The sequence below is a fragment of the Mesoplodon bidens genome (assembly GCF_964165515.1).
Source record: "Mesoplodon bidens genome assembly, chromosome: 13".
In the NCBI taxonomy this organism is placed as follows: domain Eukaryota; kingdom Metazoa; phylum Chordata; class Mammalia; order Artiodactyla; family Ziphiidae; genus Mesoplodon; species Mesoplodon bidens.
The window spans coordinates 82,259,356-82,285,393 of record NC_138169.1 but is presented as its reverse complement, the minus strand read 5'-3'; the positions used below and the strand labels follow the sequence as shown (position 1 = coordinate 82,285,393).

The following is a 26,038-nucleotide window of genomic DNA, read 5'->3' as shown; positions in this document are numbered from 1 at the left end:
AACTTCTCATTAAAGACCTTTACTTTGAGTGCAGCAAGACTTTGTATTTACCCTACCTGCCAAATGGGTAAAATTCCCAAACCGTGGTGTCATTAAGTGAATCAGTTTGTATAATAAGGAACTTTGTTATACAGAAGACCTGGCACTCTGCCTAGTGCACAGTCAGGGCTCAGTAAACATTTGTTAAATGAATATAAGCATTAGAGTATTGGACCCCTGTTCTCCCGTTGCTCAAAGGCAATGTTGTTCCGAGCTTTTTTTTCTTTATTTCTGCTTTCTCTGGTGATCAGGTCGTGCTGTTTTTCAGTGGATTGCTATTAAATTTTGCAAATGTTTGTACCCGCTGTTTCATAGTTAAGAATAAATTCTTAGCTCCTTGGAACTATCCCCATATCCTTCATCACACGTTTAAAGAGACTGAAGGATTTCTACAGCCATTGTTAAGCATATTCTAAGTGAGGTAGATTGGAGCGCTGAGCATGCTAAGCTTAAATGACCTTGGCTACATCTGGTCCGTATTTCACAAGAGAACTCTACAGTTCAGAGAGGGTGATCAACTTGTCCAAGGTTGTACGAGAAGCTAGGACAGAACTGGGATGAAAACCCAGGTGTGTCGACCTCAGTAGGATCTGATGACAGTAGGGTCAGAGAGTATTAGGTTACTCGAGTTACTTCGCACACCTGTGCTGAAATCCTAGAGCGCACATCTCAGTCTGTAAAACATGACGCGTTGTCACTACTTCTACTGCCAGTACTCTTAAGCCACGGTAGTACTTCATTTGAAGAAATGGTATCACTGGATTTTAAAGCTGAAAAATCAAAATGATGAGGAAAAAAGCATATTTTGGTGGATCTGAAAATAGACATTCACTTTCCAGAGAATAACTTTCTCCTCTGCCTAACGATGCGTACCTCTGCTAGGGAGATCATGCTTACTCCAGAACACCACAAAAAATAGATACTTTTGCAGAAACCAAGCTAAAACGTATTGGATATTTGATAAAGCTATATGCTATTGAATAGTACTGGCCACGTTTGGTGAGCTAGAAACGAAGACGGAACCAAACTGATATGAAGAGTGGTCAGGAGCCAAGTGACCACAAGACAACCATCTCTTACTTGTTTAAACAACATACTAATTTTCAAGGGAGACCATTCTAGTTTTTCTATAATTTGCATCATTTTAAAATTATTTCCCAGAAGGACTATTTACCAGATGATCAAGGACAACAAAACCTAAATGAGCATGTAATGTGTTGTAATTACAGAGCTCAAAGAATTGAGTGTTTTTTATTCTTGACGGGTCAGATTCCCTCGCATACCAGGATCTGGTTCACAGAGGCGATGCAGCACACCGCACGACTGCACATACGCTAAATATAGACAACCAAGATCTAGATATCTTCCATATATTGTTAAAGGAATTTAAAACATTCTTATGTAGAATGTGCTTCAGCTAGATAGCACAATCAATTATAAACATGTTCTAGATTTTATAACGTAATTCTCAAAAACAACTTAAAAAAATAATTTATTAAAAAAAAAAAGATTGGCATGCATGTCAACTCCTCTACCACTGTGCCCGCTCCCCCAGGGCAGGAGGCTTCTCTGTATCCACTGTGCCTGGCCCAGGTGGAAAGTAGGACGCCAGTAAATGTTTTTTAAATGAACAAATCCAGGGGCTTCCCTGGTGGCGCTGTGGTTGAGAGTCCGCCTGCCGATACAGGGGACACGGGTTCGTGCCCCGGTCTGGGAAGATCCCGGAGTGCCGCGGAGTGGCTGGGCCCGTGAGCCATGGCCGATGAGCCTGTGCGTCCGGAGCCTGTGCTCCGCAACGGGAGAGGCCACAACAGTGAGAGGCCTGCGTACCGCAAAAAAAAAAAAAAAAAAAAAAAAAAAATACTAAATGAACAAATCCAGATAGGGCGTCCACCAGCATTGGAAATTCCAAAAGACAAAATTAAAGGCACCAAAGACAAACGGACAGATGTGAACAATGTGAGCACCTGTGTCTACCATTGGCTCCCCGCCCCTCTGCTTCAGACACCTTGTTATCTAAAGGCTAATGTTCAGTGATCTAGGCCATGGCTGTGGGCTTGGTTCTGCGTGTGGAATGAAATACGAGGGGAGAGAGAAAACGGAGGCCCAGATAGGAGGGCCGCGGAAGGTTTGGGGACTGAAATGGAAGTCCCAGCCATCAAGGTTACAAGTTTACACAAGAGAGAGCCTGGCTGCCTAGACACCTGAGAAACAGCAACTGTTTTTAAATGGCAGAGGTGCTCAGTGCTTCTTCAGCCGCATTAGCAGACATCCTCTTTTTTGAGAGCATCCCTGATCATGGGTAACAGAGGGCTTGGAGTGTAACCCGTGCTCTGCTCAACTCTGAGGACGTGGGGCTTGTCATTCCGCCGCAGCAGCAAAGGGAAATTAGTGGTGCATTTCAGTAATAGGCAGATTATTATGTCACAGGGGATGTGCAGTGTCTTTGCGTCTTAGAAACAGTATCTTCAGACTCACATTGCAGCCTCTGCTGATGTGCTCACAGCTGTGTAGGGACCTCAGTGGCAGAATACCTGCTGGATATTCAAATTAAGAAGAAAAAGTGTTTAAAAATTTATTTTGAACTTGAGATTCAGCTAGTGCCAGCTGAAATCTTAGTGGTTAGCCATAGCTACATTTGGAAAAAACTAGGTGTAATATATTTAACCTGGTTGGATATAACTAGTAAATTGATACATATTTCAGCAAAAGAAATATTGCAAAGTACGTTTGTATAAATGTTTTTAAAAATGTTTTTTGCAACTCTGACAATCTGTGTGTGTTCAGTTGCACACCCCACCTCTACCACAGTGCAAAACAGGCATAGTTACACTCTCAGTTATAAAAGAGTAAGTTTTGGGGATCTGATGTACAGCATGGTGATTATAGCTAACAATACTGTATTATGTACTTGAAAGTAGCTAAGAGAGTAGATCTTAAATGTTCTTACCGCAAAAAAGAAAGGGTATTTCTATACGAATTGTAAATTTTTTTGTTCTAATTCTGTGAAGAATGCCATTGGTAGTTTGATGGGGAATGCACTGAATCTGTAGATTGCTTTGGGTAGTATAGTCATTTTCATAATACTGATTCTTCCAATCCAAGAACATGGTATATCTCTCCATCTGTTTATGTCATCTTTGATATCTTTCATCAGTGTTTTATAGTTTTCTGCATACAGGTCTTTTATCTCCTTAAATAAAAGGTATGTTTATTCCTAGGTATTTTATTCTTTCTGTTGCAATGGTAAATGGAATTGTTTCCTTAATTTCTCTTTCTGATTTTCATTGTTAGCGTATAGGAATGCCAGAGATTTCTGTGCATTAATTTTGTATCCTGCAACCTTAACAAATTCATTGATTAGTTCTACTAGTTTTCTGGTGGCATCTTTAGGATTCTCTATGTATAGTATCATGTCATCTGCAAACAGTGACAGTTTTAATTCTTCTTTTCCAATTTGTATTCCTTCTTTTTTCTTCTGTGGTTGCCATGATTAGGACTTCTAAAACTATGTTGAATAAGAGTGGCGAGGGTGGACATCCTTGTGTTGTTCCTGATGTTAGTGGAAATGCTTTCAGTTTTTCACCATTGAGTATGATGTTTTCTTTGGCTTTGGCTTTGTCATATATGGCCTTTATTATGTTGAGGTAGGTTCCCTCTATGCCCATTTTCTGGAGAGTTTTTATCGTAAATGGGTGTTGAATTTTGTCAAAAGCTTTTTCTGCATCTATTGAGATGATCATATGGTTTTTATTCTTCAATTTGTTAATATGGTGTATCACATTGATTTGTGTATGGAAACACAAAAGACCCCAAATAGCCAAAGCAATCTTAAGAAAAATGGAGCTCGAGGAATCAGGCTCCCTGATTTCAGATCATACTACAAAGCTACAGTAATCAAGACAGTATATGGCACTGGCACAAAAACAGAAATATGGATCAATGGAACAGGATAGAAAGCCCAGAGATAAACCCACGCACCTATGGTCACCTAATTTACGACAAAGGAGTCAAGAACATACAATGCAGAAGAGACAGCCTCTTCAATAAGTGGTGCTGGGAATACTGGACAGCTACATGTAAAAGAATGAAATTAGAATACTCCCTAACACCATACACAAAAATAAACTCAAAATGGATTAAAGACCTAAATGTAAGGCCAGACACTAGAAAAGTCTTAGAGGAAAACATAGGCAGAACACTCTATGACATAAATCACAGCAAGATCCTTTTTGACCCCCTCCTAGAGAAATGGAAATAAAAACAAAAATAAACAAGTGGGACCTAATGAAACTTAAAAGCTTTTGTACAGCAAAGGAAACTATAAACAAGATGGAAAAGACAACCCTCAGAATGGGAGAAAATATTTTCAAATGAAACAACGGACAAAGGATTAATCTCCAAAATATACAAACAGCTCATAGAGCTCAATATCAAAAAAAACAGTTCAATTAAAAAATGGGCAGAAGTCTTAAATAGACATTTCACTAAAGAAGAAGACATACAGATGGCCAAGAAGCACATGAAAAGCTGCTCAACATCACTAATTATTAGAGAAATGCAAATCAAAACTACAATGAGGTTTCACCTCACACTGGTCAGAATGGCCAGGGTATGGTGAAAAAGGAACCCTCCTGCACTGTTGGTGGGAATGTAAATTGGTACAACTACCATGGAGAACAGTATGGAGGTTCCTTAAAAAATTAAAAATAGAACTGCCATATGACCCAGCAATCCCACTACTGGGCATATACCCTGAGAAAACCATAAATCAAAAAGAGACATGTGCCACAATGTTCACTGCAGCACTATTTACAATAGCCAGGACATGGAAGCAACCTATATATCTATCGACAGATGAATGGATAAAGAAGATGTGGCATGTATATACAATGGAATATTACTCAGCCATAAAAAGAAATGAAATTGAGTTATTTGTAGTCTATGGACCTAGAGTTTTTCATAGTGAAGTCAGAAAGAGAAAAACACCATATGCTAACACATATATATGGAATCTAAAAAAAAAAAAGGTACTGATGAACCTAGTGACAGGGCAGGAATAAAGACGTAGATATAGAGAATGGACTTGAGGACACATGACGGGGTAGGGGGAAGCTGGGGCGAAGTGAGAGTGGCATGGACACATATCCACGACCAAATGGAAAATAGTCAGCCAGTGGGAAGCAGCCGCATAGCACAGGGAGATCACCTTGGTGCTTTGTGATGAGCTAGAGACGTGGGATAGGGAGGGTGGGAGGGGAGGCTCAAGAGGGAGGGGATATGGGGACCTGTGTATGCATATGGCTGATTCACTCTGTTGTACAACAGAAACTAACACAGTATCGTGAAGCAATTATATTCCAATAAAGATCTGTTTTCTTTTTTAAAAATAGGGTAATTATGTAAGGAGATGAGGGTGTTAGCCAATGCTCTGGTGATAATCATTTCTCAATATAATGTGTATCAAATCAATACACACACCTTAAACTTTCACAATGTTATATCTTCATTATGTGTCTCATATAAAAAAACTTAAAAACTAAAATAAAATGAAAGCAGGTGTACAGTTAAAACTGATGGTTTCTTATCTTCAGTCATTACAAGATAAGAGATAATAAATTAGTTTCTTAAAACTTTTAGTTACATCACACACATACACATGCACACATACACACATCTGACCAAATATAATGGTCACACATCCACTGTTTAGAGTGTGTTTTGTGAAAACTTAGGGAGCCATACCAATGTAACGCAAGCATTTTCAGAATGGAAAAATTAAAATGGAACAAAAGAAAACTAAAAGATAGGTCCTATAAGATTACATGGTTTACTTGTAAAACCAGATTTTATATATATATAATAAGTATAATATATATATAATGTATTATTTGACAAACATTTAATAATTTACATAAATCCTATTGGTAACTACTATATAATTACTTGAGTGAAAGAAGGGATTCAGAATCAGGAGGTGAAAGTTGTACTGCCTTAATTTTTCACAACTGTCACATTCACTTGGACTTTTATGACCGAGTTTGTAAACGAAATATATGGGTTTGGGTTTTATTTGGCAGATTTTTAAAAAATAGCAAAACATTATTTACCTTTAAGAACTACATCAAATGTTGCTACTTCCTGTTTTAAGGAGATGCTTATCGGGCATGCCCACCTGGTTAAAGTGAGGTGAAGTGAGGGACTCTATTGTATTATAATGAGTCACGTTATTTCTAGACTTCAGTTATCCGTAGGAAAACATTTCCATTATTTCATGAGATAGCCTTGCCAGACGTGAAAACACAGGGAAGCAAAAGCAATTTTTTACACTCCTAATTTGCAAGTTGGGACATATTACCGAAGTCAATGAGACTGCCATTTCCGATCAAGCAGTCCACCTTCATCACCTGGCAGCGACTCTGTTACCGACATGGGTACATTTAGGAGGCATTATGATCACAACTTACACATTCTGACTGCACATGGCATGGAATTTTACGCCAACCCCTTTTGCCAGTGTTCCAGATGATCAGTTAGGACCCCTTGGACAGCTTTATTCACTCTTTCAGTGCCAAGTTTAAATGGATCATATGGTCAACATTACTTTAATGTTGGCATTTCTACCTGCGCCCTAATTTGTTATTTGCAGAACATTGGAAGCGTCCATTCTCCTCTGTTCCTCTACACTATGTAGATGGAACTGAGGCCTCTAATCTCTTCTCATTACAAGGAGCCCATTTATGCTTGTAAGTTGTGTCCACCCTCCACAGGAAATCAGTCATTCATTCCTCTGTTTCTGAACTATGCAGTTGTTTGGGTGAGTGAGAGGAGGGCCTGGGAGATTCCTAGATTCCTGCTGATGCTGGCACACACGCTGGTAGTGTGCGGTTCTGCTCCCTGGGTGGTGGGTTGTTTAAATTGCTTTGTGGAGAGAATTCCACGGCACTCATTTCAGTTCAGGAGAGACGCAGATTACCTTCAGTTACTCCAAAACTCGTTAGCACTTTGGAGTGGAGAAAATAGAAATACAAGACAAAGTATTGATGTTTTGAGATTTGAGGGGTCCAGACAAGGGTCCTCTCCCATTTAACCCATGTCCCTTTAGTGGGTCCAGGAGGGCTGTGCCATTGGAGGATTTCAAAATATCCTAGAGGTGCCTGGTGACTCGGCAGTTTCTTCAGAAACACTCTTTTGGATGCTAAACATCTGTTAATGCAATAAGTAAACGAGAACCAGGGTATGGATACCCTCAGAAGCAAGTTTAGCTCTGAGGCTGAATGTATTTAATCTAAAATGCACATGGATTGAAAAGGGAGGAGAATAGAGATTATAATGTTTAAAGGTAAGACTTCAGAGATATTTCGCTCTTTTACTGGGCTGATTTGGGTTTTCCCCCAGAGCCTGTAGGCACCCAGATTCCCTCACCTCTGCTCACGTGGACGCCTTCTGCAGAAGAGTTTGAGAACAGGGCCTGAAGGATACTGGAACCACTTTTCAGATGGAGGTCAGTGAGTAGCATAGCCCAGATTCCCACTACCAGCAATGATGGAGGAATGGGCAAAATTTACTTCTTGATTATAAACAACTATAGAAAGTAGATACACTATATAAAACAATTGATTTTGGACAACAGGCAGCACAAGACTGTGACCCCAGGCAGGAGTAAAACCTGCGAGGCCCCCTGTGGATCTTCGTCTCTGCACATCGATTCCAGTCTCTCTCACCTCCAGAGGTGGACCGGGGCAAGAACATGAATGGAGGCCCACAGCCCACCTCTCTAAATATTTAAAGGTTATGAATAAAGCTAATATGTTGTCAAAGGAAAGATGCTGTACCCCCCTATTTTAATATACATCATTACGACAAAAGAAAAGTATATTGATCTTGCTGCTGGTTGCAAAGGTATTTTCAGTTTGAGAAAATCAGCAAGTCGTACGTTAGGATCTATGTAGTTTTCTAATTAGGTTGATTCATATGAAATTGCTTTTGGGCTACAAAAATGGTGATCACGCAAATAAAAGTTTAAAGTATTTAAAAAAATGGTGATCACATGGTTCAACTTTGTATATATATGGTTTTTATATGAATAAATGTCTTCAAAGTATCAAAGTTTACTGATTTTAATGATTGAAATCATCCCAAGTATCTTTTAACACAGTGTAATGAAATTAGGTATTAATAAGGTAATGAAAATAGGAAAATTTACAAACATGAAGACACTAATGTACTCTTAAGGAGAGTGGGAATGAATAACAAGCTTGTTTTTTAAAATTGTTTATGACCTATTGTGATGTGTTTATTAAACCATTTCTATTTTAAAAAACATAACTTGATCTTTCATCCTGGTACAGCTAGCTTCTAAGATACTTTCTTCAGGGAGATGGATGAAGTTTTAGAAAATCTTAGAACACATAAAATCTCCAGATAGCTCTAGATTTTAAAAAATTCTCTAGCCATTGACAGGAAAAGAGGAGCTCACTTCTTCAAAATGTCTATTCTTTCTGTAGTCTCTATGTGCATTTATTCTCTCTGTAATACCTCCTTTTTTCCCATAGTAATTAAGATGCTTTATTAACTCTGGACCATAATAAAACTGCTATATTATTCTTTCTGACCTCTTATCCATCCTAAGCGACTTCCATATCACAAATGTGAATAATAGACTGCCCAATTCTGGAAAGAACTCTTTTTATCTAATGAAATCTCTCTCTCCGGTTAGAAAATATGTAATTTTAATTATTTACAACAAAGTTTTCTTTCAAAGGTAAATACCATGTCAAGGCAGTCATTTAGATGAAAAGGTCATTTTTATTTTGATAAGTTTGCTTTTGACAGAGGCAATGTCACCATTCTAGAAATTTATGTTCCAAACTATTTTATTTGTATAAATTGACAGGATGATTTCAATCACATTTATCTGTAAAGTTCAATTGAAGTGACCATTATTATTAATATATAATCCCATGTATTACCACGTTAAGTGCACCTTTTTCTTTTCTTTGTTTTGAATGTTTTAATCAAACAAGGAACATTATTACAATAGTCTATATAGGAAACTATCCTAGTGCACTTTTAAGCCTAGTTTCTCCATCTGTAATGGAGTCATTTATTTGTAGAATACAAAAATATCTATTCAGTTACAGTGGAAATGGAGTATTTTTCATAAATTTTACCTATATTGTAGTTTTGCTTTCTCTGAATAATCATATGTTTAGGTGATAAGTAAATCATAACATTAATAACATTTATTTCTTATCACACAAAACATATCTCTGACTAACAGTGATGGTAAAACTAGAGCTAGTTTATTTCAAGCCAGGGATAATTTTGCCAGTAAAAGTATCCTGTGAACAGAGGGTGAGTGATGGCTTACATAACCAAGGGTATATTTTCAAGAAATCTAGGCAGTGTCACAGGAGAAAATGTCAGCAGTCAAGCTTACCCACTAAGACTGTACTCCTCCTTTGGAAAACACATCTTATTTTTATAGCACTAAAGAAAACATTCTCCCATTTAATAGTGCAAATTATTTAAGTTAAGGAAAATCTTCTGACATCCTCTGAACATTCTGAAGAGGACAAGCAAATGATCAGTTGGAATTCAGAAACTATTCTCAAAGTATTTTCTCTTGTTAGCTCAAAGTATTTGCAGGTATAGCAAAGACACAGTGCACACCATAATATTTCCAGCAGACGGCCATCTGTCACATGAACAGAGAAATCCATGAAAACCTCACTAGGCTAAATTAATTCAAAAAGAGTCATGTACCACAATGTTTACTGCAGCACTATTTACAATAGCCAGAACATGGAAGCAACCTAAGTGTCCATCGACAGATGAATGGATAAAGAAGATGTGGCACATACATACAATAGAATATTACTCAGCCATTAAAAGAAACAAAATTGAGTTATTTGTAGTGAGATGGATGGAGCTAGAATCTGTCAGACAGAGTGAAGTAAGTCAGAAAGAGAAAATGGGGAGGGGGAAGGGGAAACTGGGATGAAGTGAGAGAGTGGCATGGACATATATACACTCCCAAATGTAAAATAGCTAGCTAGTGGGAAGCAGCCGCATAGCACAGGGAGATCAGCTCGGTGCTTTGTGACCACCTAGAGGGGTGGGATAGGGAGGGTGGGAGGGAGACACAATAGGGAGGGAATATGGGGATACATGTATACGTATAGCTGATTGACTGTGTTATACAGCAGAAACTAACACAACAATGTAAAGCAATTATACTCCAATAAAAATGTTAAAAAAAATCCCATAGTTACCACATGTGGCTCTACAGTAGACAGACCAATGAATATCCACATCTTTGTGGCTACTGAAAAACAAATTGACCCAAAACACAGATCTTTTCTCATCCTTTTATGCTTTCAGAAACATAAAACACGATTGCTTGGTTTTCAGTGGAAATCTTGGCTCTATTTTATAATTTTCCCTGACCATGGATTCAATCTTATAATAAACTCTGATACATAGCAGGAGATATTGTTTAATGTTCTGTGCTGTATGTAAACAGATTGTGTCTGCCAAAATTTTTTATTCTATATTACTGACACATAACCTTCATTCCTAATTATAATTTTAGAAATATATGTTATATATTTAAATACAATTATAATATATATCAATATTAATATATATTTCAGAAATTATATGTTATATATATTCATTTAAATGTAAAGGTGGGTCCACATTTTCATGTCCTATTATTTATACAATTATACAATCATTTGTACAATTCAGATTAAAATAAGCTTTTTTTTCCCCCAGTAAACAGGATGCTGTCACCAGATTCAGATTATTTTTTACAAAAATGTGAAAATATGAAAAATATGTCAAATGTAGATTCCCAAGATAGAAAAGGTTAAGTTCAGGTTTTAAGGACATTGCAGGAGTTACCAGCCCACTATCATCTTTTACCAAGAAGAAAACCAGGGAAAAGCCTCCTAAATATGAAGTCAAGTGAATTGCGGTACAATGGCAGGTTAAACACACACCCACACACAGAGGGAGAGAGGGAAAGAGAGAGAGAGAGAGATGGGGAGAGGGAAATAGTAGGACAGTGAGAGGGGGAGAGGGAGGGAGAGACAGAGAGGGGGGAGTGAAGCCGAGCAGGACCCTGTGGGGCTCCTGGGCACAGAAGCCTTTCCGTGCCCCCCATTTCTTGTTTGCAGGGAACAGCCTCCAGCCTCTATGACCTTCCCCGAGTTCCGAAGGGCATATTTGAACAGTTGCTCATCGGGGAAGGGAGGGGATGCAGAGACAAGGGAGGAGCCGCCAAGACACAATAGTTCAGCCCTGGGGCAGGGTCCTGGTTCCCCCTCGGGATACACATAACATAACATATCTTCAAGCCCTGTACAGGACTAAAACCCCCAACAGATGGATGATGTCAGCATTCTCCATTCCAGACTAAAGGAACCAGAGAAGCCCTTCCATAAGACCACCTGAGTCCAGATTAAAGGAACCACAGAAACTCATCAGGTTACCTGAGACCAGATTAAAGGACTGCAGGCCCTGCACACACCCTAATCTTATCAGCAACCCCACCCTTGAACGGATTGCTGTCTAACTCCTCACCAAATCCCCCTGGTTGGGACACACAGATTTTCAGGGGCACAAGCCTGCTGTGTCCCCCTTTGCCTGGCAAAGCAATAAAACTATTCTTTTCTACTTCACCCAAAACTCTGTCTCTGAGATTCGATTCGGCATCTGTGCACAGAGGCTGAGTTTTTAGCATCAAGAGGGAGGGAGAGGGATGTGGGGGAGGGAGAGAGGGAGGAGGAGAGGGCAAAGGGGGAAACAGGGAAAGGGAGGGGGAGGGAGACAGGGGGCCACTGCCAAATCACCTTTCACTTCTAAGAGCTGAGAATACAGATGACCCTTGAACTACACAATGTTGAACAAGTGTGTGTGTCCACTTAGGAGTTTTCAATAGAATTACCAGGGTTAGTTGAATCCTTGGGTGCAGAACTGCAGATACAGAAGACTGACTGTAAGTTATACGTGGATTTTCAACTGCCTAGAGGGGTGGTGCCCCCAACCCCTGTGTTGTTCAAGGGTCAACTGTATTTTTCATTTTTATCTTACAAATTAGAGCCAAAATAACTTGGGCTGCATCTTCTCTCCATGGCAAAACTTCTATCATCGTAAGGCAACCCAGTTACAAGAATTTAATAAATAGAAGCACAACAACATGGGAATTTCTTGCCAGAAACATACTGCTTTTTGTATAGATAAGATCAGCCCTAAAGACCTTTGTAAGGCACTCTGCCGGGTAGGTACCAGGGAAAGCGAAGGTATTTTCTACTTTGACAACCTAGTGAGCAGGTAGGGGTCTACCTGGAGAAGGAGACAATTAATTCACTTTTATCCGGACCTCAAAGTACACATAACAAAGTTACTAGTACAGACAGACGTGGGAAGGACACTGGGTGGAAGTGCTAGTACTGGGTTGGCCAAAACGTTTGCTCAGGTTTTTCCATCAAGTTTTTCCGTCTGATATGGCAAAACCCGAATGAACTTTTCGGCCAACCCAATATTAACAAATAGAGTAAAAATGGGAAAGTACATTCCCATTTGCGACAGGTACATCCCTGGCATAAGATTTACTGAGGGAGAAAATGCTGGAAGGATAGGAAAGGGCAGAATATGAAACACCGATGTAAGGCCAACTGGCCCGACGCAGGGGAACGCAATCAGATTCACAGGTTGCATCAGACCGCAACTCTCCGGACCACCCAGTTCCAGGAACTGACCTGGGGACCTTTCACCCGGCCCAGCCTTCCCGCCTTTCGAGGGGCGGGACCAGCGGTCCCAAGACTGATGTAACCGGCACCAGATATCGCCACGATACCCGAAGAGACCACCAGATAAGGAATTCCCTGCGCCCTCCCAGATTCACCACACCCCTTTCCCTTCTTCCCCTATAAAATCCTGCCCAACCCTCGCCCAGGTGCGACTTCTCTGGCCCCTTTCTCTTGGACCAGTGAACCTCGCCCGGGAGCGCCCCCTAATAAAGCTCACTTGAAGCTTTCCTCTGTTTCGCGCTGCCGTTTGTTAAGATCCGACCTTACATTTGGTGCCGAAACCCGGGAGGGGTACCAAGCCCCGCGGGTTACCGCGCGGCCCGCTCCTCCCCTCCCCCAGGAGACAACTAGGGAACCTCCACTCATCCACCCGATCCGGCAGAAAACGGGGTAAGTCCCCCTCCCTTGTTCCCTCCGAACCCCAGAGTCCCTACCCACTGGACTCCCTGTCCCTAATCGCGGCCGCGTCAGGGACTCCTCCGTCCTCTCTCCGGGCCTCGGGCAACTGTGGAGACGTCCCAATCGCCTGACCGCCCTCCGACCTGCTGTGAATTGGAGACTGAGACCAGGGACGCCTCTCTCCCTCTCCATTCACTCAGGGACAGACTGGGGGTCATGGGAAGCTCACAATCGAAACCAGATTCTAAGACGCCCCCGGGGTGTCTCCTAGCCAATTTTACAGCCCTCGGTTTCTCCCAAGATCTCCGTCGCCGACGGCTTATTTTCTATTCCACTGTGGCCTGGCCACAATATCCTGTAGACAATCAATCCAAAATGGCCTCCTGAAGGGACTTGATTTTAACATCCTCCGTGATCTAGATAATTACTGCCGCAGGACGGGCAAATGGTCCGAGGTCCCCTACGTTCAGGCCTCCTGGTATTTACGCTCCTGCCCCTCCCTCTGCGTCGATTGCTCCACTTCCCAGATCCTTCTTGCCAGACATCTCCTACATCCAAGCCCCTAATTTCCTTTGACGATGACCCCTCTCCACTAGCCGACCCACCCGAATCTCTCGCCTCTCCCCCCTCCAGAGCTCCTCTCCAGCCTCCACCCAACCCTGAAGCGGTCCCTCCTCCTCCCGAACCCGCTCCGGCCCATCCAACCGCTCCCCCGCCTCCCTCAAGGGTTTCTCCTCCCACGCCCCTTGCCTCGCCAATTAGTGCACAGACACGCTCTCACGACAAGATCCAAATCTCGTCTGCCCTCTGAGGGAGGTGGCAGGAGCGGAAGGATTAGTCAGAGTTCATGCTCCCTTTTCCCTCCAAGATGTCCCTCAAATAGAAAAGCGATTAGGCTCCTTTTCTGCCGACTCTTCCAGCTACATCAAAGAAGTTCGCTACCTCTCAAGCTTACGATCTAACCTGGCACAATATCTCTGTGATCCTATCTTCTACTGTGACCCCTGACGAGAGGGAAAGAGTTCAAACTGCTGCCCGAAACCATGCAGATCAGGTTCACCTTACCGACAACTCCATGCCTGTCGGAGCGACTGCCGTACCTGGCACCGATCCAGGCTGGACTTATCAGGATGGCCAAGATGGCCGTCATAAACACGACCTCATGATCCAATGCCTCCTGGCTGGCATGCAGGCTGCCGCTCATAAGGTAGTCAATTTTGAAAAACTAAAAGAGATAACCCAAGAACCTAACGAAAATCCAGCTATCTTTCTCAATCGCCTTACAGAGGCCTTAACTCTCTACACCCGGCTGGATCCCGACACCCTGGCAGGGGCAGCGGTCCTAGCCACCCATTTTATCACCCAATCAGCCCCGGACATCCGAAAGAAATTAAAACGGGCAGAAGACGGCCCTCAAACCCCTATTCGAGATCTGGTAAAGACGGCCTTTAAAGTCTACAATGGCCCTGAGGATTTGGCAGAATCCAGCCGACAGGCTCGGATGCACCAGAAGGTGGCCCTCCAAACCCAAGCTCTTGTAGCCGCCCTAAGGCCGGCCATCTCCCATGGATCACAGCATCCACGGTGTCCGCAAAAGGCAACCCCGCCGGGGGCCTGCTTCAAATGCGGAAAAGAAGGCCGCTGGGCTCGCCCATGTCCCAGTCTCCGACCTCCTTCTAAGCCCTGTCGCCGCTGCCGGCTAACGGGCCACTGGAAGAGCGACTGCCCTACGACTGGCCCTCCCTCAGCGTCTCCACGCGGGGGGCGGGCCGACCCCACGGCATTACCACTAGAACTGCTGGGATTGGCTGACGACTGACGGCGCCCGGACTTGAAAACCCCCATCACCCTCGCCGAGCCCAGGGTAATGCTACAGGTAACGGGTAAGTCCACCTCATTTCTGGTGGACACGGGAGCTGCCTATTCGGTCCTGCCTACTTATTCCGGGCCAGTTTCTCCTTCCCAGATCTCGGTCACGGGTATTGATGGCAAACCATCCTTCCCACTCCAGACCGGTCCACTCCCATGTCACATCGAAGGCCTCCCTTTTACTCGTTCCTTCTTAGTCATACCATCCTGCCCAGTTCCCTTGCTGGGCCGGGATGTCCTTTTCCACTTAGGGGCCTCCCTCCAGCTGGTTAGACTTGACCCTAAGGTCCCCTCCTCCCAACTCCTGCTTCCTCTTCTCGGCCTGTCTCTAGAACCCTCCCCCTCCTATCCCCCTCTTCCAAGCACACCGAACCCAATCAATCCCCAAGTCTGGGATACTTCTAAGCCCATAATGGCAACACACCATTCCCCCGTCCTCATCCGCCTAAAGGACCCCTCCAAATTTCCACCAAGGCCCCAGTTTCCCATCTCTTAGACTCACCTTATGGGTCTACAACCTATTATCACCAGACTCCTAAACCAGGGACTCCTTATCCCCACTGACTCTCCCTGCAAACACCCCCATCCTGCCTGTCCGCAAGGCCTCTGGGGATTATCGCCTGGTCCAGGACCTCCGACTAATCAATGAGGCCATAACTCCTCTCCACCCAGTAGTACCAAACCCATACACCTTGCTCTCCCATATCCCCCCATTCACAACCCACTTTACGGTTCTGGATCTCAAAGATTCCTTTTTCACTGTCCCCCTACATCCCGACTCCTATTTCCTCTTCGCCTTTACCTGGGCGGATCCGGATACTCATACTTCCAGTCAGCTCACCTGGACAGTTCTTCCCCAGGGCTTCCGCGACAGGCCTCACCTCTTCGGTCAGGCGCTGGCACGGGACCTCACTTCCTGCTCCCTTACCCCCAGCACACTCCTTCAATATGGAGATGACCTCCTCCTTTGTAGCCCATCTCTCAGCCTCTCAAGACAACATACTGCAGATCTCCTCAATCACCTTGGCTCTCGCGGTTATTGGGCCTCCCCAGCCAAGGCTCAGTTATCTGTATCTTCTGTAACCTACCTGGGGCTCTGCCTTACCCCCACCACAAAAGGTCTAACAGCCGATCGCACCCGGATTATCCATCAACTCCAGCCTCTGGAAACAGAGGAACAAATTCTCTCCTTTTGGGGCCTTATAGGATTTTTCCGACACTGGATCCCTAACTTTGCTCTCTTCGCTAAAACCTTATATCTAGCCGCTAAAGAAACCCCTCAAGGACCCCTCACCTCTCCTTCTGCCGTTCGACAGGCCTTTCTCACCCTCCGTAACGCTCTGATATCTTCTCCTCCCCTTTCTCTGCCCAACCCAAACCTACCTTTTCACCTTTTTTGCAGATGAACGGGCCAGAATAGCCACTGGTCTCCTTGCCCAGCCTGTAGGGCCTTCCTACCGCCCCGTGGCTTACCTCTCCAAACAGCTAGACCCAACCATTCAGGGATGGCAACCATGCCTTCGGGTCCTAGCAGCAGCAGCCGAACTGACCAAACACTCAAACTGACTCTGGCCCACCCACTAACCGTGTTTTCCTCCCACTGGCTGGTCGACCTCCTAGGCCACAAGTCTCTCTCTCCCTCCTGGGCCCCTCCTGCATCCAGGAGTTCCACCTACTATTCCCCATGTTCCTTGATTCAAGAAATCTACGGCAGCCGCCCAAATCTAGCTGATACTGGGTTTCTTTGCAACTCATCCCTCACGGTAAACACATCAATGGAAGCACCACCAGGCATGTTTTTGCGGTGCAATGGTTCCCTCACAAAAGAGATCAATTCTTCCTCCCCCTTCCCATGTATCCCCGTTACTCTCGTCCCACAACTCACACTGTATAGCCAAGCCGAATTTTCCTCGCTACTCACGCCGCCCTTTACCCGACGGAAAAGAGCTATCTTTCTTCCTCTGGTCGCAGGCATCTCTCTCGCCTCCTCCCTGGTCGCTGCAGGCCTCGGGGGGGTGGGAGGAGCTCTAACACATAGTGTTTCAACATCCCGCGACTTAGAACATAAACTCCAGCTAGCCATTGAAGCCTCCGCTGCCTCCATCTCCTCTCTCCAGCGCCAAATCACCTCCACAGCCCGAGTCGCTCTCCAGAATCGACGAGCCCTGGATCTCCTGACGGCCGACAACGGAGGTACCTGCCTCTTCCTACAGGAGGAATGTTGCTACTACATCAGTGAAACAGGACTCGGCGAAGAAGACAACGTAAACGCCCTCCATCGCTTCGATTGGTGGCGATCCACCCTCTAGACCTGGCTACCACCAATCTTAGGCCCCTTAATTCTCATCTGTACCTTGCTCATGTTTGCCCCCTGTTTTCTTAGGTTCCTTCGCAGGCGCATGGAGGAAGTCTCTCGGGTGGCCACAAACCAAATGGTCCTCGGTCCTTACACCTTGCTTCCTACAGAACCCCCCACTGGTCTCCCCTAAGCCTCGGACCTCTGGTCGCCCGACTCCCCTTTCGATGCCCCCATTCAGCATGAAGTAGCCAGAGATCAGAACGCTGACCCATTACACCAAAGATGTCGGGATGTAAGGCCAACTGGCCCGAGGCAGGGGAATGCAATCAGATTCACAGGTTGCATCAGACCGAAACTCTCCGGACCACCCAGTTCCAGAAACTGACCTGGAGACATTCCGGACCACCCAGTTCCAGGAACTGACCTGGGGACCTTCCACCCGGCCCAGCCTTCCCGCCTTTCGAGGGGCGGGACTAGCGGTCCCAAGACTGATGTAACCGGCACCAGATATCGCCACGATACCGAGGAGACCACCAGATAAGGAATTCCCTGCGCCCTCCCAGATTCACCACACCCCTTTCCCTTCTTCCCCTATAATATCTTGCCCAACCCTCGCCCAGGTGCGACTTCTCTGGCCCCTTTCTCTTGGACCAGTGAACCTCGCCCGGGAGCGCCCCCTAATAAAGCTCACTTGAAGCTTTCCTCTGTTTCGCGGTGCCATCTGTTAAGATCCGACCTTACAACCATTAGTGTTGTTAAAGGAAACTCTAAGATTACAGTGCCGCACGGGTGGGGTGCTACTCCAGGACCCTTTGTGTGAGGTCCCCTGCCCAGCAAACAATTGATGTCCCTGTCACTGTCTCCGGGCTCTGTCTTTGGTCTGAAGGCTGGGCAACTATAAGGCTTGCAGATCTTCAGCCCAACACAAGCACGGGGTATTTCTAAGCCAACCTCTTTTTTGAGCACATACAGAATTCTAAAATAAATACTCCAGGGCCATAGACAATGACTATTCCTCAAATATACAAGAGAGGCAACTTGTCAAATTCATTTGGAAGAATGGGATTTTCTGACGGATGAAAGGATAAGAAGTATAATTTCTCTCACAGAGTTGTGATGTCAGTGAGAACATTCTGTTCTAAAGTCACATACCTTTTATCTTTGAATATATATGTAAAAGACATATTATGTCATTTAAGGTTTGGCATTGAATTTCTTTTTTGTATTATGGATATTTAGACATATTAATAAAATGGAGGTTCTAAATTCCCTACCAAACCAATGCAATATAGCAATGCCAATCAAAAATTTCTAGGAACATGCCCAAACTATACTAGTCTTCCTGTGTTAAATACAGACGTTAAAACATAAGTACATGGTTTAAATTCTTAACATAAGTTTCTCTCATGTAACCATGCTCCTAAGTTTTAAAAGACTGGCTGTTTGAAGTTTGAAGTAGCAAACATTGAGTTAGCATCTGTTATTTATAGGGCAGTGGGGTAAGTGTCAGAACTTCACTGAAGGCCACATCTGGCTTAAATCTACATTAACTCTGCAGTATAATTTTAATGATGCTAATTCCTGATGTTTCTCTTCTTATTCTCCAATCATTATCAAGTCTCCAGATGTGATGCTCTCTGGCAGACAAAAAAAATAAAGGGGAAAGTGTATGAAATACAATTTTTAAACCTAGAACTAGGGATTGCGTACATTTAGTTGAAGAGCCAGAGGTAGAGATGAGGTTAAAAAAACAGAAGTCAGGAAGAAAAATATAAGTGAATTTTCTCCTCTCAAGGTTCTTCTATGTAGTTTACCGTTTGTGAAGTGTAGCTGAATAGGCACATTTCAAGGGAAGTGATATACGGTGAGACACCAGTGAGCCAAATGGTCCTGTGTGTGTACGTGTGTGTGTGTGTGTACATGTGTGTATGTATGTATGTATGTGTGCGTGTACGTATGTGTGTGTACGTGTGTGTGCAGATGCACATAAATACATGACAACGACAGCTGACCTTCTGTCATGGTTGTATTAACCTTTCCTTGAGCTAATATTATGTACCATGTTTATTCCCTACTGAATCAAATGGAATATATTTTTTCCGTAAAAGTTTGATCCATATAGAACTACATGTTACCTATTATATTTAGAAAATTGCATGGGGAAGCCTGATGGAGAAAAATCAAATATAGAGACCAAGTTTCAGGTTTAATTAACTGTTAAGCTACACTTCACAAACTATAAACTACATAGAAGAACCTTGAGAGGGAAAAAAGTTCACTTATATTAATATTTTTCTTCCTGTCTTCAGTTTTCTGAAATTGAAATTTCAATTTCAGGTTTGAATTAAAGAGAGTGAAGCGATTTGCTTGAATAAGGCCATTGTTAGATTACACTAATCCAATATAATATCTGGAAACTCTGGGCCTTTTAGTAACTACTTTTATGCGTCTAATAGACAATGATTAAATGGCTGACTGTTAACATTTCACACTGAGCTACCTTCAGATTTTTCATTGTGCTATGTCAGGAGAACTTAATTAACAGTCTGCATCTTGTCTTTCATCTCTGGTCCAGCCATGATAAAATCAGTTTAGTAGTAATGGGCTCAAGCAAAGCTGGTCTACCTGAAGAGAGAGGTTGGGGCCTGGTGAAGGAAGTTCTCAGGTTACTCAGGAGTCAGGGTGATGAATCAGCAAGAATTGACCTTGGGTGGGAGGGTGGGCTGTGGACACCTCTTCTACACTGACCTGAATAAAGTCCTTCAGGAATCTTGCAACTCCATGGCCTGAAAAAGTGTCCCGTTTCCCTTGGGCTACATGGACTGAGTGATGTAAGGCTTGGGAGAAGGGGTTCATCTCTTTAGGGGGCAATGTCTTGTTTATACTCACAGATGGAAAGAAAAAAACGACTGAAGACTTAAGCCTGACATTTTGCCTGACATTCTTTTTTTCTTGCATTAAAAACATAGGGTTTGGGGCTTCCCAGGTGGTGCGGCGGGGTTAAGAATCCGCCTGCCAATGAAGGGGACACGGGTTTGAGCCCTGGACTGGGAGGACCACACGTCATGGAGCAACTAAGCCCATGAGCCCCAACTACTGAGCCCTCACGCCACAAAAACCAAGGCCCGTGTGCCTGGGGCCTGTGCTCCACCACAAGAGAAGCCACCGCAATAAGCCCGCACACAGCAACGAAGAGTAGCCCCCGCTCGCTGCAAATAGAGAAAGCCCCAAGGGCAGCAACGAAGATCCAGTGCAGCCAAAAATAAAATACAATAAATAAATTTTAAAAAAATTCGAAAAAGAATGAAATAATACTATGACTCAATTAAAAAAAGAAAACAACTTAGGGTTAGGTTTATAGTCAGATTTAGTTTTTCTCGAACTTTAGAAGCTAGAAAACTGTTTCTATATATATATATATATATATATATATTTTAACATCTTTATTGGAGTATAATTGATTTAAAATGGAGTGTTAGTTTCTGCTTTATAACAAAGTGAATCAGCTATACATATACATATATGCCCATATCGCCTCCCTTTTGCGTCTCCCTCCCACACTCCCTATCCAACCCCTCTAGGTGGTCACAAAGTACTGAGCTGATCTCCCTGTGCTATGAGGTTGCTACCCACCAGCTATCTATTTTACACTTGGTAGTATATATATGTCCATGCCACTCTCTCACTTTGTCCCAGCTTCCCCTTCACCCTCCCTGTGTCCTCAAGTCTATTCTCCAAGTCTGCGTCTTTATTACTGTCCTGCTCTTAAGTTCTCCATATCCATTTTTTAATAGATTCCATATATATGTGTTAACATACAGTATGTTTTTCTCTTACTGACTTACTTCACTCTGTATGACAGATTCTAGGTCCATCCACCTCACTACAAATACCTCAATTTCATTTCTTTATATGGCTGAGTAATATTCCACTGTATATATGTGCCACCTCTTCTTTATGCATTCATCTGTCAATGGACACTTGGGTTGCTTCCATGTCCTGGCTGTTGTAAACAGAGCTGCAATGAACATTGTGGCACATGACTCTTATTGAATTATGGTTTTCTCAGGGTATATGCCCAGTAGTGGGATTGCTGGGTCATATGGTAGTTCTATTTGTAGTTTTTTAAGGAACCTCCACACTGTTCTCCATAGTGGCTGTATCAATGTACACAATGAACCCACAGTGCAAGAGGGTCCCATTTCTCCACACCCTCTCCAGCATTTGTTGTTTGTAGATTTTTTAATGATGGCCATTCTGACTGGTGTGAGTTGATACCGCACTGCAGTTTTGATTTGCATTTCTCTAATGATTAGAGATGTTGAGCATCCTTTCATATGTTTGTTGGCAATCTGTATATCTTCTTTGGAGAAATGTCTGTTTAAGTCTTCTGCCCATTTTGGATTGGGTTGTTTGTTTTTTTGATATTGAGCTGCATGAGCTGCTTATAAATTTTGGAGATTAACCCTTTGTCAGTTGCTTCATTTGCAAATATATTCTCCCATTCTGAAGGTTGTCTTTTCGTCTTCTTTATGGTTTCCTTTGTTGTGCAAAAGCTTTTAAGTTTCATTAGGTCCCTTTTTTTTTTTTTTTTTTTTTGCGGTATGTGGGCCTCTCATTGTTGTGGTCTCTCCTGTTGCGAAGCACAGGCTCCGGACGCGCAGGCTCAGCAGCCATGGCTCACGGGCCCAGCCGCTCTGCGGCATGTGGGATCCTCCCGGACCGGGGCACGAACCCGTGTCCCCTGCATCGGCAGGCGGACTCTCAACCACTGCGCCACCAGGGAAGCCCTATTTTTGTTTTTATTTCCATTTCTCTAGGAGGTGGGTCAAAAAGGATCTTGCTGTGATTTATGTCATAGTGTTCTGCCTATGTTTTCCTCTAAGAGTTTTCTAGTGTCTGGCCTTACATTTAGGTTTTTAATCCATTTTGAGTTTATTTCTATGTATGGTATTAAGGAGTGTTCGAATTTCATTCTTTTACATGAAGCTGTCCAGTTTCCCCAGCACCACTTATTGAAGAGGCTGTCTTTCTCCACTGTATATTATTGCCTCCTTTATCAAAAATAAGGTGACCATATGTATGTGGGTTTATCTCTGGGCTTTCTATCATGTTCTATTGATCTATATTTCTGTTTTTGTGCCAGCACCATACAGTCTTGATTACTGTAGCTTTGTAGTATAGTCTGAAGTCAGCGAGCCTGATTCCTCCAGCTCCATAGACAACCATTTCTTAAAGCGAGATTTTTATAAAGTCCTTAGAACAAAATTCTTCATGCAGAGTGGAAATTCTATAGTAATATTTTAAAGTTAACAACTATAATAAATTGTAGTAGGATATACAAGGGAATCCCCATAATGGTAAGAGCTGATCTTTCAGCTGAAACTATGCAAGCCAGAAGGGAGTGACAGGACATATTTAAAATGGTGAAAGGGAAAAACCTACAACCAAGATTACTCTACCCAGCAGGTATCTCATTCAGATTTGACAGAGAAATTAAAAACTTTACAGACAAGCAAAAGCTAAGAGAATTCAGCAACACCAAACCAGCTTTACAACAAATGCTAAAGGAACTTCCCTAGACAGGAAACACAAGAGAAGGAAAAGACCTACAATAACAAGCCCAAAACAATTAAGAAAATGGTAATAGGAACATACATATTGATAACTACCTTATATGTAAATGGATTAAATGCTCTAACCAAAAGACACAGACTGACTGAATGGATACAAAAATGACACCCATATATATGTTGTCTACAAGAGACCCACTTCAGACCTAGGGACACATACAGACTGAAAGTGAGGGGATGGAAAAAGATATTCCATGCAAATGGAAATCAAAAGAAAGCTGAAGTAGCAATTCTCATATCAGACAAAATACACTTTAAACAAAGACTATTACAAGAGACAAAGAAGGACACTACATAATGATCACAGGATCAATCCAAGAAGAAGATATAACAATTATAAATATTTCTGCAACCAACACAGGAGCACCTCAATACATAAGGCAAATACTAACAGCCATAAAAGGGGAAATCGACAGTAACACAATCATACTCGGGGACTTTAACACCCCAATTTCACCAATGGACAGATCATACAAAATGAAAATAAATAAGGAAACACAAGCTTAAAATGATACATAAACAAGATGCACTTAATTGATATTTATAGGGCATTCCATCCAAAAACAACAGAATACACTTTCTTCTCAAGTGATCATGGAACATTCTCCAGGATAGATCATATCTTGGGTCACAAATGAAGCCTTGGTGAATTGAAGAAAATTGAAACCGTATCAAGTATTTTTTCCAAAGAGAATGCTATGAGACTAGATATCAATTACAGGAAAAAATCTGTAAAAAATATAAACACATGGAGGCTAAACAATACACTATTTAATAACCAAGACATCACTGAAGAAATCAAAGAGGAAATCAAAAAATACCTAGAAAAAAATGACAATGAAAACACGACAACCCAAAACCTATGGGATGCAGCAAAAGCAGTTAGAAGAGTTATAGCAAAACAATCCTACCTTAAGAAACAACAAACATCTCAAATAAACAACCTAACCTTACACCTAAAGCAATTAGAGGAAGAAGAACAAAAAAACCCCAAAGTGAGCAGAAGGAAAGATATCATAAAGATCAGATCAGAAATAAATGAAAAAGAAATGAAGGAAACGATAGCAAAGATCAACCAAACTAAAAGCTGGTTCTTTGAGAAGATAAACAAAATTGACAAACCATTAGCCAGACTCATCAAGAAAAAAAGGGAGAAGACTCAAATCAATAGAATTAGAAATGAAAAAGGAGAAGTAACAACTGACACTGCAGAAATACAAAAGATTATGAGAGATTACTATAAGCAACTCTATTCCAATAAAATGGACAACCTGGAAGAAATGGACACATTCTTAGAAATGCACAACCTGCCAAGACTGACTCAGGAAGAAATAGAAAATATGAATAGACCAATCACAAGCACTGAAATTGAAACTGTGATTAAAAATCTTCCATCAAACAAAAGCCCAGGACCAGATGGCTTCACAGGTGAATTCTATCAAACATTTAGAGAAGAGCTAACACCTATCCTTCTCAAACTCTTCCAAAATATAGCAGAGGGAGGAACACTCCCAAACTCATTCTACGAGGCCGACATCACCTTGATACCAAAACCAGGCAAGGATGTCACAAAGAAAGAAAACTACAGGCCAATATCACTGATGAACATAGATGCAAAAATCCTCAACAAAATACTAGCAAACAGAATCCAACAGCACATTAAAAGGATCATACACCATGATCAAGTGGGGTTTATCCCAGGAATGCAAGGATTCTTCAATATACGCAAATCAATCAGTGTAATACACCATATTAACAAGTTGAAGGAGAAAAACCATATGATCATCTCAATAGATGCAGAGAAAGCTTTCGACAAAATTCAACACCCATTTATGATAAAAACCCTGCAGAAAGTAGGTATAGAGGGATCTTTCCTCAACATAATAAAGGCCATATATGACAAACCCACAGCCAACATTGTCCTCAATGGTGAAAAACTGAAACCATTTCCACTAAGATCAGGAACAAGACAAGGCTGCCCACTCTCACCACTCTTATTCAACATAGTTTTGGAAGTTTTAGCCACAGCAATCAGAGAAGAAAAGGAAATAAAAGGAATCCAAATTGGAAAAGAAGAAGTAAAGCTGTCACTGTTTGCAGATGACATGATACTATACATAGAGAATCCTAAAGATGCTACCGAAAAACTACTAGAGCTAATCAATGAATTTGGTAAAGTAGCAGGATATAAAATTAATGTACAGAAATCTCTGGCATTCCTATACACTAATGATGAAAAATCTGAAAATGAAATCAAGAAAACACTCCCATTTACCATCGCAACAAAAAGAATAAAATATCTAGGAATAAACCTACCTAAGGAGACAAAAGACCTGTATGCAGAAAACTATAAGACACTGATGAAAGAAATTAAAGATGATACAAATAGATGGAGAGATATACCATGCTCCTGGATTGGAAGAATCAATATTGTGAAAATGACTCTACTACCGAAAGCAATCTACAGATTCAATGCAATCCCTATCAAACTACCAATGGCATTTTTCACAGAACTAGAACAAAAAATTTCAAAATTTGTTTGGAAAAACAAAAGGCCCCGAATAGCTAAAGCAATCTTGAGAACGAAAAACGGAGCTGGAGGAATCAGGCTCCCTGACTTCAGACTATACTACAAAGCTACAGTAATTAAGACAGTCTGGTACTGGCATAAAAACAGAAAGATAGATCAGTGGATCAGGATAGAAAGCCCAGAGATAAACCCACGCACATATGGCCAACTTATCTTTGATAAAGGAGCCAGGAATGTACAGTGGAGAAAGGATAGCCTCTTCAATAAGTGGTGCTGGGAAAACTGGACAGGGACATGTAAAAGTTTGAGATTAGATCATTCCCTAGCACCATACACAAAAATAAGCTCAAAATGGATTAAAGACTTAAATGTAAGGCCAGAAACTATCAAACTCTTAGAGGAAAACATAGGTAGAACACTCTATGACATAAATCACAGCAAGATCCTT

General features: G+C 42.3%; 1 protein-coding gene and 1 long non-coding RNA gene across 3 annotated transcripts in view; one reads left to right on the top strand and one right to left on the bottom strand.

The window, feature by feature from the left end:
* LOC308627112 overlaps positions 1-11,716 on the top strand; it is a 49,603-nt gene extending 37,887 nt beyond the window's left edge. Inside the window, exon 3 of the long non-coding RNA XR_014017353.1 lies at positions 11,463-11,716. This is a non-coding gene — a long non-coding RNA (uncharacterized lncRNA). The remainder of the gene's footprint in view (positions 1-11,462) is intronic.
* The window catches only part of DOK6 (docking protein 6), a 417,331-nt gene that overhangs the window by 38,717 nt on the left and 352,576 nt on the right, over positions 1-26,038 (bottom strand). The window lies entirely within an intron of this gene.